General features: G+C 33.2%; 1 protein-coding gene across 4 annotated transcripts in view; it reads right to left on the reverse strand.

The window, feature by feature from the left end:
- Positions 1 to 13,659, reverse strand: part of LOC106111420 (muscle calcium channel subunit alpha-1-like) — a 47,651-nt gene extending 33,992 nt beyond the window's left edge. For all 4 annotated transcript variants that reach the window (XM_013293509.1, XM_013293508.1, XM_013293507.1 and 1 more), the window contains exon 1: positions 13,334 to 13,659. The gene's annotated coding sequence lies outside the window, so the exon portion shown is untranslated. The remainder of the gene's footprint in view (positions 1 to 13,333) is intronic.
- Between the last annotated feature and the right edge of the window lie 285 nt (positions 13,660 to 13,944).

A 13,944-nucleotide genomic window follows, 5' to 3' on the forward strand; every position in this document is an offset into this window, starting at 1 on the left:
TTTTAATGCTCGCACTTCACCCAAATGACGCCCACGAAACCAAGACTCGGTAGCAAAGATGTCGGGGAGAAAGACCCAACTCCGACATATAAAAGCCAGCCAGACGGAGACAAAACAACTTTAAAAAGAAAATCTTCATGCAATTTGGCATACATGTAGGGCATGTTCTTAAAGGACACATAGGCAACTAACTTTTGCTTTTTTAAATCCACGCGGACAGAGTCACGAGTGAAAACTAGTTTATAATATAATTAAGATGTAAACAATGCAACTTTATAATTTTAATCATTTTAATGTAGTAATCTAAAAATACTGCAAAGGACAACCACACCCGGGTCAGCAGAGTTCGTATTGTCAAACGAGGTCGATTCTGTTTGTATTACCATCACGTATCGCCTCCATACAATTTATGCAACACACAACCCCATATACTATATTAAATATTCGAATATTCACGCCATTTGGAGTAATAGTCCAGTCTGTTCATCATCTAAGATATTATCTCTATTTTGAGATGAGTAAATATAGCGGTTTTTACAAAAACTGAAAATGTATTTGACGTACTATAGTTTGTCTAAATAATTTAGATTAGTTTGACAATTCATTTTAAATTTAGTAGGGATGGGTTGTGTGAAATCAGTCATGAATCTTTTCGATTTTCGATTTTGATTCTGATAGAAGTTGGAATCGACAGATTTATAGTTATAACTTATGAAAGAAAAAACACTGTTTTCTCAAATTAATAATGACCATAACAAATGAGAGTAAATAAATATCTATTACTACTACAGCCGTACATAATCGAATTAAATTTCGCTATTATGTCATCGCTTAATTCTCTACACTATAATCAATACTAGAATTGTACTCTAAATTAGTGAATAAGAAAATAGTAATTTTAGTTGAGTTTGATAATTATTTAAACCGAATATCGATAGTTCAAAATTGTACGCTATGTGTGTTTGTTCGTCACTACGATACCTGTCTATTAAGTATGGCATTTGACTTCATATAAATTGAATTCGGTACTTCATATGCGTCTATCAAACTAATCTAAATTATTTAGACACTATAAGAGCCAATCTAATTAAGAATGGGGTTTAGTTGAATTGATAGGTTAATTACTATAACCATGTATAAAAAGTGTTATATACACGTGAAATACATTATACTCGTATACTAGCGACTGCTAAACCATTTACCTAATAGTTTTAAAACAATAGCAAACAATATAAAATCTATTACGAATTTAGTTTTATCGCCGTATAATTTCACTGCTGTGTTTTGTTATGAAAGAAATTGGTATAACTTTCATTATTTTTATTTATTACTAGCTGTCGCTCGCAACTTCGCTCGCGTGAAGTTACAAATTATACCTTATGTTACCCACTAACGTAGCTTTTTAATGGTGTAAGAATTTTTGAAATAATTTGAGTTATTTCAATACATACAAAACTACAAATTTTTCCATTATATAATACTAGCTTTCGCCCGCGACTCCATCCGCGTGGAATTTAAAAAAAAAAACACAAAAGTGAGTAGCCTATATGTTCTTCCAGACTATCATCTACATCTGTACCAAATTTCATAAAAATCTATTCAGCCGTTTAGCCTACAAACTCTAACAAACATCCATACATCCAACCATCCATCCATCTAAACTTTCGCATTTATAATATTAGTAAGATTAGTATAAATGAAAATTTACTAACCGAATTTTTATGCTTTGATATAATACAGACTGCAATATGTACTACAAAGTGTAACAACAGTGGAGTTCTGCGTTTATTTTAACAGTACCGAGACAGTCGTAATAAACATCTCGGCGCCCGACGATACAAATGATTGAAAACAAAGCTTAAAAGTTTTCCATCGCTTGCCGATTTCGATAGGGTTGTCAAAAATAAAATAATTATTTAGCTTTAACTTTTTCTCTATACTAATTACCGCTCACGACTTTGTCCACGTAGAAAATGAATAATGAAAACAATCCTAAAAATGGAGGAGAGAGAATTATTTTTTTATTATTGTTCCATTTTAATGTCACGTGTATTCCCATTTATGCGCGGTTTACACCCAGCCAGTACATTTAGTCAAAAGCACTCAATAACTGCTAATCTAACGACAATGTGAACACTAATAAGCGTCATTTATAAACTATTCCTGGCCAGCGCATTTATCCAACTGTCCTGTCGAAGTGTGTGTGGCCATTACGCAAAAAAATAAATTGAACGCTTACAAACAAATCCCGGTATAATATTCGTACAATTAATACGCGTCAGATATTTGAATAAACATCGACTAATCTTGACCCATTTGGCGCACTTCATTACCCTGTCTGTAGCAACACGCACTCTGTCTGCTATTCACAAAGATTTAATAGCCTGAGTTACTGGAATCAGACGTAATACTTAAACTTAGACACATTGATAAAGGTATGACTTTTTTATGTCGGGGGGAAATCTTCAAAATATACCTTGCCTTCTGGGGGGAAGGCAGGGTTATGTAGGATTTGACCTACTAAAATCCCCTCCTTTAGCCCTGGTAATCCTCTAGTGACATTGACAAAGGTTCCAGGATCTCCAAGGAACACACCGGAACCTTCGGCACTCAAACCCTCCCTGGCTCCACGATGTTACGGCAACAAAGGTTTTAGGTTGCCGTCTTCCTGAGATCGTGGTAAAGGCCTAATGAAAGGTCCTACGAATAAGAGCATGGACATATATTAATCACCTCTGAATTGATGTAAAAGGTAAGTTTGCAAACCCTTGATACATTGAGCTACAACTCAACTAAGTTACAAGCTCAAAACAACACGATATGTATAACTATGGGAGATGATGACTCGAACTGCCCAGCACATACGCGCCTATCATATTGAATTGAACAAATCTGTTAACCCGGGCATTGATCTGATTCACCCATACGAACTATGAACTGATCTGCAGATCATCAAAAAGAGACGACTGAAATTACGGATCGATCTGTAAGTTAAAGATCGAGGTAGCCTCTGTAATTAAAAATTAATAGAATTCATTATTATCATCATCCCCCCATCCTACTCCCGTAGGGTCAGCGCACCGAGTTTTCGTCCTCCAAATAACTCAATCATCCATCATCTCAGTCACTCCCTTCTTGATCATGCCACCTTTCACGCAATCCATCTCTTTCTACGTCTACCTCTACCGGTGTACCCCTCTACATTCATAACTTACGTCTTTTTTGATACATGCAATTCATCCCTTCTCATAACATACCCATACCACTCTAACCTTTTACTCCTTTTCTCAACTATCAAACTTCCTCTAATATTTTCATTTCCTATCTTGTGTTAGTGTTAATCCATCTTAACATTCGCATTTCTGCCACAAAAAAATAATAGAATTGTTATAAATAAAGTAGATGTCAAAATGTGTAACAAAAAGCTATATTTAAACACATCGATAGTCGGTTGTAAATAATAGTACACGAAAGAATCGATATACATTTGATACAAAGATCATTGGCCGCTACCCAGGTTGATCACCTCGTTATTCATTCACAAATTGTATTTATAATTTCTATCATTACCTATATTTATTACTAGCACGTGACTTCGTCCACGTGAAATAAAAAAAAATTAAAACAGCCTATGTTATCCATACTTCTATACTAATATAATAAAGCGTAAACACAGACCTCTTTGTTGCCTAAGATGTCAGCAATTGCAGCATATTTTTGAATATTTTTTTTAATAAAAACCTCTACACTTACGTCACTGTACGCTATATATTTTCACGCTATTAAACTTAGGGGATAAATAAATTGGATAAAAACCCTGTGGGAAAGAGACCATAAGCTGCAACCAACATCAAGGATACAAGATTGCCGTAGTAAGGTAATTGGTATTTTGACATTTGCAATTGAGAATTTGATAAATGTAAACAATAAAATATAATAAAGTTTTTATAATTTCATGCGGATGACGCCGCATAGGAACTGCTAGTTCAGTGATAACGTAGCTTTTTAATGGTGCAAGAATTTTTTAAATCGGTCCATTACTTTTTTAGTTATTGCAATACATACAAAAATACAAATCTTTCCTCTTTATAAAGCAGAGGCAGTCGGGCTTATTGTTTTTTACGTTTATTACTGTTGTTATGTTCAATAAAGCTGCAAGGTGGTATTAATTGTTCCACACAGTTGTCTTGAATCTATATTTAATAAACATAAATCGCAAATAGAAGTCATTTCGACACTATCAATGTACAGTCACATTCATAAGTGCTTTTCATAGATTGATTTAACATTTCATATGTTTTTATTTATTGACTAACTAAAATAACTGAGTCTTAATTATATTATGTGTGTGTTTGTTATTTACGAACCTCAAGTTTTTGTTAAAAGGAAAACTTTTTAAATTTATTTTAATGAAAAGGCACATTCAAATTCTCTAACCTCAAAGTTCTTTAAAATGTATGTAGTTCAAACGTTTATTAACAACTAGCTGTTGCTCGCGACTTCGTCCGCGTGAAATAAAAAAATCTATGTTACTGATAGATAACCTTTCTAACGTTGAAAGATTATTTTTAAATCGGCCCAGTAGTTTTAAGAAATTTCATTACAAATAATAAACAAATGTTTCCTTTTTATAATGTTAGCATAGATGTATGTATTAATTAATTTTTTAAACAGTAATATGAATATCAGACTTAAATCTCTATAGTTTAATATCAGTAATCCGTTTTTCATAATATTTTAATGTTGGTAACCATTCTGTGATCGACTGTACCGTATGTTCAAATCTACAAGATCTTGGATATCGCTCAAGTGCATTGACGTAGTTATATGTTTACTTTGACATGTTATACTTTTTAACAGTCAGTTTCCACTGGAATACTTGAACAAATATATCTTCATCTCACTTTGTTTTAAAGAGAACGAAAGAGACATCTAATACTAGTGGAAAAACAATTGAACCGCACTGTTTGGTCATCTGAATTCTTCACTGGACGTTTAACATATTGTTTTTAATTTTCAAATGTCGCCAGAACTTTGTCTATACTATACTAATATTATAAAAAGAAAATATTTGTATGTTTTTATGTAACGGATAACCTCAAAAACTGCAGAACCAATTTCAAAAATTCTTTCACCATTAGAATTTAGGCCTAATTTAAGTCCTTTTCTCTTTACCACCCTTTTCTTATAAGGAGAGGATGGAAAGGGGAAGTGGATTTGACGGTGGAGGAGATGCATAGGAAGGGGCAATATCCTCTTTATGTGCGTCTACTCCTCTGTCGAATAAAGGTAGGCAACGCATTTGCGATCGCGGATGTCTATGGGCAGCGGTCGCTTCGCCATTTTGGCGGATTCTGGTGGCCGCTTGCTCGTTTGCCACCTTATGTTCTAAAAAAAAATACTACATCATAACTGCGTGACATAGGCTATATTATTTGATTATTTAATCCGTGCAAGCGAAGTCATGAGTAAAAGGTAGTTATGATGTTATACATGCAAGAGCTTCATGTTTTGTTAAGATTGAATTTGGGTGAAGGCAGACAAAGACCGAAGTGTGGATTGTGTATAACACGCATTAAAAAAACATACAGACGAATTCCTCCTTCTTTTGGGAAGTCGGTCAATAAGTATAAGGGAGTGAATTTAATTATAACAGCTGATAGAGATGTATGGATGCATACTGTGAGGACCCTTCGTAGGGACTTGCAAGTTGATGATTTTCCATACTTATAGCTATCTATACTATTATAATAAAGCGTAAACACACACTTCTTTGTTGCTTAAGATGTCAGCAATTATAGCATATTTTTGAATAATTCTTTTCGTAATAAAAAGCCCTACACTTACGTCACGCTTTAGGTTATATATTTTCACGCTATTAAACTTAAGGGGTAAATATTTTGGATAAAAACCTTAACGTGGGAAAGAGACCATAAGTTGCTGCCAACATCAAGGTAGCAAGATTGCCAAGGTTTCTTATGTCATGTCATTTTGACATTTGCTATCAATATATTGATAAAATTTTCATAATTTCATGCGGATGACGCCGCACGGGAACAGCTAGTAATCTATAATTTAACTATCGATTTCATAGTGAAACTAACTTTCCATTCTCCACTTTTCAGTTCAAGCAGGCGTATCAAATAAGCTCCCGCTTATATCTTATCTGTTTAACAATTTCATAATTATACAACATATTGATTTTTGCGTCCTTGAAGCTTTATCTATACGGCGAATATTAAAGTAACAGTGGAACAGTTTATCTGATTAGCGGGACCTTTCTAAGCTTTAGCGTTAGTTCACACTGTTGATAGACAATCGTTAATATCTCAATTGACATTAAGTACAAGCTATGCCCGCGACTCTTCGCGCGAAATGAAAAAAATAAAAAGATGTTATATGACAGAAGAGATTCATGACCTACTGGTTAAATTTTCTGATTAAAACCAAGAATGTTCAATCTATACTAATATTATAAAGAGGGAAGATTTGTATTTTTGTATGCAATGAAATAACTCAAAAACTGCTTGGTCGATTTTAAAAATTCTTTCATTGTTAGTAAGGTATTTTATCTGTGAGTAATATATGTGTTTTGTGTTATTTTTTTTTAATTCACGCGGGTGACATCACGAGCCACAGCTAGTCATAGACATTTATGAAGGTTGTTAGATATAACAGTTCCTTCGTTTATTATATTAATTAGAATTAAATCTAACACTTTTACTTCGAAAACTTTTAACAACAACCATCAGGGCTATTTTACTATCTTATTAATATTATAAATGTAAAAATTTAGATTGATGGATGTTTGTTAGAGCTTGTAGCCTAAATAGCTGGTCGGAGCTTCATAATATTTGACATGGACGTAAAGGATAGTCTGGAAGAACACATGGGCTATTCACTTTTGTTTTTTAAAGCTAGTTGAAAATAAAATACCATAGATAGCCTGTCCATTTAAAGATCAGTGCAACACACAGTAGTAGCAGGCGCCATCTATTTCATTTACAAACAAACACGCTTTTTAACGTTATCAAAGTTTGATGATTGTTAAAGCATTGAAACTAAAAATACCAACGTCTGTTACAGTCGGAATGTTGAGCACGAGATAATTCCGTACGAGAGGAACTATTATTTAAACCCGGTTTAACGTAAGTCTATATTTGTTAGAAATGTACGTTCGTTATTGTAACGAAATGTGCTCGTAGTATGTTATTGTATTATCTATGCTTTGTAAAATACAATTTTATATGTATAATACTAGTGGTTATATACTAGCTTAATATCCCAGTGTTATTTTTTTCATTCCCATGCGGTGTTTTAAGTTTAAAAACTAAATTAAATATGAATACAGATAAAAAAATTTCAACTTTTTTAACTTATTACTTGCTCCCGACTTCGCACAGAATAAAAAATCCTAATAACATAGCTTATATTATTCAGTTTTAATCTAGTTCAGTTTTAATTTTTTAATTGGGCCATTAGTTTTTGAGTTCATTCACATAAAAAATCAAATTCGTCTGAGTAAAGGACACTTTTTTGTAATATGATTTTTATGTATCCCTAGTATTTAGAAATATTTCTTTTATGTTAAACGAACCTTATCTCATGTGTACTCCAGACTTTGTTTTATATCTGTGCCAAATTTCAATAACATAAGTTGAACCGTTGCAGAATTATCGAGTAAACATTAAAAAACAAAATTAATGAATCCCACGGGAACCGTACTTATTTTCGGGATAAAAAGTAGCCTGTGTGTTCTTCCAGAATATGCTCTACATCTGTGCCGAATTTTATGGAGATCCTTTCAGACGTTCAGACTACAAACTCTAACAAACATCTATCTATCTAAACTCGCATTTATAATATTAGTAATCTATGTTAAATTAATAAATCAGTAGTTTCTTCTCTTACTCGTTTAAATAAACAGGGCAAGTTAAATAAAACCATTTAATAAACAATCATTTCCTCTTTGTAAGAATTTGAGAATTGTTTATAAATACTTTGACAGCTATAAAGTGTTTTAAATACCGCGAACAGAATACAAACCTTTTTTAAAACGTATCATTTTGTAGTTTATAAAACTCTAAAGCTGGCAACACACATTTAGTTATAATTGTGCCGTTACAACTGTGTGTAGACGGCTTAACAGAATAACTGTTTTTGTACCTATATTTAATATTAGCTGTTGCTCGCGACTCCGCCCGCGTGATATTAAAAAATAAAAAAAAAACCTTGCCTATGTAAAAGTCGGAGTCACGGGCGACGTATTATATTTCAAACTAGCTTTCCCCAGCTCATATATCGCGTAAATAACCTACAATACGAATATTCCTAACAATTTTTACAAGAACCCCTATAACGCTATAGATTGCCCTCTTAAAAACATGTTATACAGGGGGATTCCTGTAACGTCGAATCAACTTTGGTTTTCTATACTACGACCAATGCTATTTAATACTTACACAAGATCAAAAGCGGAACTGCTTGTAACAAGTGCTAAAATAACTAGGGTCTGGTCCACGGAATGCACTGTCTGTTAATAGAACACGTGTACACTCAAAAACATGTACACTGAGTTGCATTAACGGTTCTCGACCATGAATCAGATCTCTTTGATATTGTTTTGACATTTACACTTTGTGATAAAGGATTTCTTGTATACATATGTATAATCTATACTATTATAATAAAGCGTAAACACACACTTCTTTGTTGCCTAAGATGTCAGCAACTACAGCATATTTTTGTATAATTCTTTTTATAATAAAAAGCCCTACACTCACGTCACGCTTTAGGCTATATATTTTCACGCCATTAAACTTAAGTTAATATTTTGGATAAAAACTCTAATGTGGGAAAGAGACCATAAGTTATTGCCAACATCAAGGAAGCAAGGTTGTCATCATGTCATGTCATTTTGATATTTGTAATTGATAATATGACAAATGTAAACAGTAAAATAAAATTTTCATAATTTCATGCAGATGAAGTCGCACGGGAACAGCTAGTTAGTTATAAACATCCAATTATCTTTATAATCCTACCTACTTACTAATATAAATACAAAAGTTTAGATGGATGGATGTTTGTTAACAAATCTTAATGAATTTTGGCACAGATGTCAAGGATAGTCTGGAAGAACACACAGGCTACTTACTTTTTTACTTTCACGCGGATGAAGTCTCGAGCAACAAGATCTTATAAGAACGTACTTTCCGAGATTACGAATTGGGGTCACAGAGTTGAATCGAATAGCTTGTATTTATAGCTGCGTAATGTAATTGTGAACGCCCTTACAGTAGACGTGAACCCAGACTGTGATATTCTGAGATATTATTACTGTGGGGTTTTGAGACGATATACAAGGGTTAATTTATGAAAAAAAAGGTTAAGAACCTGAAGACGATAGCTATAAAAGAATAGAAATAATTTATTGAAAACAAATATTGTACCATTACAATTAAAATTAAAACTAACTTAAAACTAAGCTATGTTAATATAAAAAATAAATCCCACTATCTGTCCGTATGTATGCTTTATTAGATGTTTGAAACGCAACGAAATGTTTTTCAGTTTTTAATAATGATACAAGAGGAAGGTTTACATGTATAACTTTTGCCCGCGACTCCTTGTGCTTGGAATTAAAATAAAACAAAAGTAGCTTATGTCTTCTTTCAGACTATCCTCTACATCTGTACCTAATTTCAACGATATCCTTTCTGCCATTTAGACTACAAACTCCAACAAACATCCATCCATCTAAACTTTAGCATTTATTATATTAGTAAAATAGATGTATAAATTAGAGAAATACTGATAATTTTAGAGGTTTCTAATGTGATGTATAAAACGCATTTTGGTATCAGCATTGCCTGTACGAAGTCTGGTCGGATCGCTAGTTATAACATAAAAAATCAATAACCTTTACATTTACTGCAATTTATCGTAAGAGAAACTATTCTGAACTAAACCTGCAATAACTTAATAAGTTAAGTTTCTTTAACTTGTTAGCTTGAATATTAACGTTTCATTCTATCGTCAAAATTAAACACAGTTTTGTTAAAAAGAGAAACGGAACATGATTTATCTACGATCTTAAAATAAAGGGTCACTTGACTTTAATTGTCCCTTTGACTTAGCATTAACTTAAGTTGGAAATAGTCTCCTTAACTTTAAAATACCAAAGTATCATGTTACTAACTCGAAGTCTACTAATGATTATAGCAGTCTCCTAGTGACTTATGACAATCATAGACATATAATCTATAGATATATAAGTAGGAAGGGGCGAGAAAATTTTGAAATATCGATAAAAGCTATATTATAAATTTAAAAAGATAATCTAATCTTACTAATATTATAAATGCGAAAGTTTAGATGGATGCTTGTTAGAGTTTGTAGCCTAAACGGCTGAAGAGATTCCGAAATTCGGCATATACTCGTATGTAGAGGATAGTCTGGAAGAACACTGGCTACTTGCTTTTGTTTTTAATTCCGCGCGGTCGGAGTCGCGGGCGAAAGCTAGTTATTCTATATAACATTGAATTGATATGGCCCAGATTTTAAATTACAACACTCAGGTAAAATAATAGTTAATGCCATTCTGAAAATAAAAGAGACCGCGTGACCGAGATACGTTCAGAAATAGAATTGACACTGACCAGGCACTGTCACTGTACGGGAAAGAAACTTTGACATTTAATGACAGGATCTCACACATTCGTTAAATACAAATTATAGTGATGGAAGCGGAAGACCGAAGAAAGTATGGATGGATTGTGTTAAAGAAGGGAGTGGATTCAGATATGACGGCTGATTGAAATGTATGGAAGAGCAGCATATACTGTGCCGACCCTCCGTGGAATAAGGGAAGTTGATGATGATGATAGTGAAAGTTTAGATGGATGGATGTTTGTCGGAGTTTGTAGCCTAAACTGCTGATATGCTACTGAATGCTGCTGACTTGCTATCTTGATAAAATTTGGCACAGATGGGGATAGTCTGGAAGAACCCATGGGCTACTTTTTATCCTGGTAATAGTTACAGTTCCCGTGGGATACAATAATTTTGTTTTTTCGTGTTTACTCGATATTTCTGCAATGGTTCAGTGTATTTTATTGAAATTTGGCACATATATCAAACATAGTGTGAAGTAACAATTGAGTTCATCTTAGTCTGACGTAGTTTTTATTATCATTAATACTACGCGGACGATGTCGCGGGAAACACCTAGTTTATAATAATTTCTAAACTTGTTTTTGTGCTATGTATAATTGTTTTTAAACTCCACTTTGCATGACAGTAGGCAGAATTCATTTTGCACGACAGCGGCTTTTTGCTTAGTCCGTTTATCTATAGTCAAAGTAATTTAATGACATTATGACTTAAGCACACATTTTTATGCTTCCTAATCATGAAACGAAAACTTTTGACGCATAGGAGGGGCTTTTCGTGACGAAAAAATATCACGTTTACAAGGAAAATAAAAAACTGAATCCTAATTTACTTTAATAACATTTTTAAGCGTCGAACTTTCTCCGGCGTCCTAAGAATTAAAATTATATCAAAATCTGACTACTTCAGGAGCATATAGATAATATACATACAATTGTTATATTTCATATGGATCTTACTAATATTATCTTACTTCTTACTAATATTATAAATGCGAAAGTTTACATGGATGGATGGATGGATGTTTGTTAGAGTTTGTAGCCTAAACGGCTGAACGGATTTTGATGGAATTTGGTATAGATGTGGAGGGTAGTCTGGAAGAACACATAGGCTACTCACTTTTGTTTTTTTTTAATTCCACGCGGACGGAGTCGCGGGCGAAAGCTAATAACATTATAAATTCAAATGTTTATATAGATGTTTGTTAGAGTTTGCTGCCTAGCTGAACGGATCTCCATTAAATTTGGCATAGAATTAGAGCATAGTCTGGAAGACTACATTGACTTCTTACTTTTTTAACTTTACGCGGATCGAGTCACAAGCAAAAGCTAGTTTGTGAATGTAGTAGATGCTTCTAGATTTTTAATTAGTTATTGAAAGTAATAAATAAGTCTAACTAAGTAATAAATGTATAAGGTAACATTGCTTTTTTTTCTATTAAATAGTTTTAAAACTATAAATCTAACACTAAAACTACACAAATAAGCGCTGAAAATCAATTATAAATACTCCCTACAGAAATATTAAATACCACCAACGTAAAAATGTCAATATCGTAAATTAATTGACGAAAACGCCATCGTTCCTCGCATTAATTAAACTTACCCACCCCGTCTTCCACCCTACTTTCGTCCATTTACGAGTTTGGGGGTGAAAGCGGCTTCCCCCCATAAATATTTATCAAGTCCACAATAACGTTACTGAAAAACGTCCACTCAACCGTCTTCATATATAAATATGTATTGTAATAAATTAATCGATTCTTTTACTTTTTTTTAAGTCTTAATCACATTTATCATCATTATCATCATCATCATAGTTCCGTAGGGTCGGCGCAACAGCTTTTTGTCCTCCAAATAACTCTATCATACGTCATCTCAGTCATCACTCCCTTGATCATGTCACCTTTCACGCAATCCATCTCTTTCTATGTCTACCTCTACCGGTGTACCACACTCGTAACTAACGTTCTTGTAACATGCGATTCCCTCCTCATAACATACCCCCATGCTAACCTTTTACTCCTTACCTTCTCTACCACTGAGGCTACTCTCAAACAAAGTGTTAATCGCATTGAATTTTAAATAACTAAGCGCTAATAAGTGCTTTTTCAATATAAATTCGACATAATTTTAAACGTTACTAGACTAGAGAAATTACTTTCGCATTTTTTTTTAAAATAGTTAACAATAATTTGTTTAAAACAATATAAAAAAGTATCTTTCTATCTGTACTGAGCTTAAAGCTTGGATTCGAACCCACCACCTTGTTATAAAATCTGTACTAAAAACAATTCCACTATTGATTGACCTTTGTGTATTTCTCACAAGTTGTTTCGAGAATAATTTTGTACTACATTCTTATGTAAATCCCGAGTTTTTCAATATATTCTATTTAAAACTAACAAGAGAATGTTTTGGTTTTATTGTACTCTTAATTTTTTATTACACGATTCTTATTAATGACTCCACTTACAAAGTAAAAATACTTGTAAATCCAAGCAATGGTTGGAAATTTATAAAGATTTGTAACTAAAAGAATAAACGTAAGAAAATTGTAGGAATGATAAAAGTGACAGCCCTAGGTATAATTAACGACTTCAGAGACCGTGTCTACACCTACCACAAACATAATATATCGATGATCAAATATAACTCACCTACGGCGTTTATATTGTGATCCAATAGGAACCATTTAAGTTGACGTCACTACACTATACTCATAGCAAACACATAGTGTCAAAAAATAGGCCATGTGTCATATGCCGCCAAAATGATTGTCCCAACGCCAGGGTCGTCACTTGTCGCCGAAATACATCGAACAATTACCCACTAAAACCACTTTCAAACACTATTTTTACACACAATTAGAAGAAAACATGTTTTACACTAATGTTAATCGTCGACGGACGTTTAAAGGAATGTTACCGAAGCGAAAATTTTGTTTTATTTTTAAATTGCAAATCGACGGGAGGCGCGTCCGTCCGCTACGGAGCTCGCTTTTTGTATTTAGGTTAGAATACGCGGGTAACGTCACACACACATGCGCAGAAGCTCCGGAAAACTGGCAAAGAATAGACGGCGATATTCCTTAAAAACACTAAATTTACAGCTACGTTTTATACCAAACTTCCTTTATTTCAGTTCCATACATCTCTATCAGCTGTCATTTCCGAATTCACTCCCTTTATATCCTTATACAAATTCCATACATAATTTCTACGGTCTCTTTATCTTTGTAGCTTTTATTCAATTTTAATACTTGTTTGCA

Source organism: Papilio polytes, unplaced genomic scaffold (assembly GCF_000836215.1).
Source record: "Papilio polytes unplaced genomic scaffold, Ppol_1.0 DF824169.1, whole genome shotgun sequence".
Lineage (NCBI taxonomy): Eukaryota > Metazoa > Arthropoda > Insecta > Lepidoptera > Papilionidae > Papilio > Papilio polytes.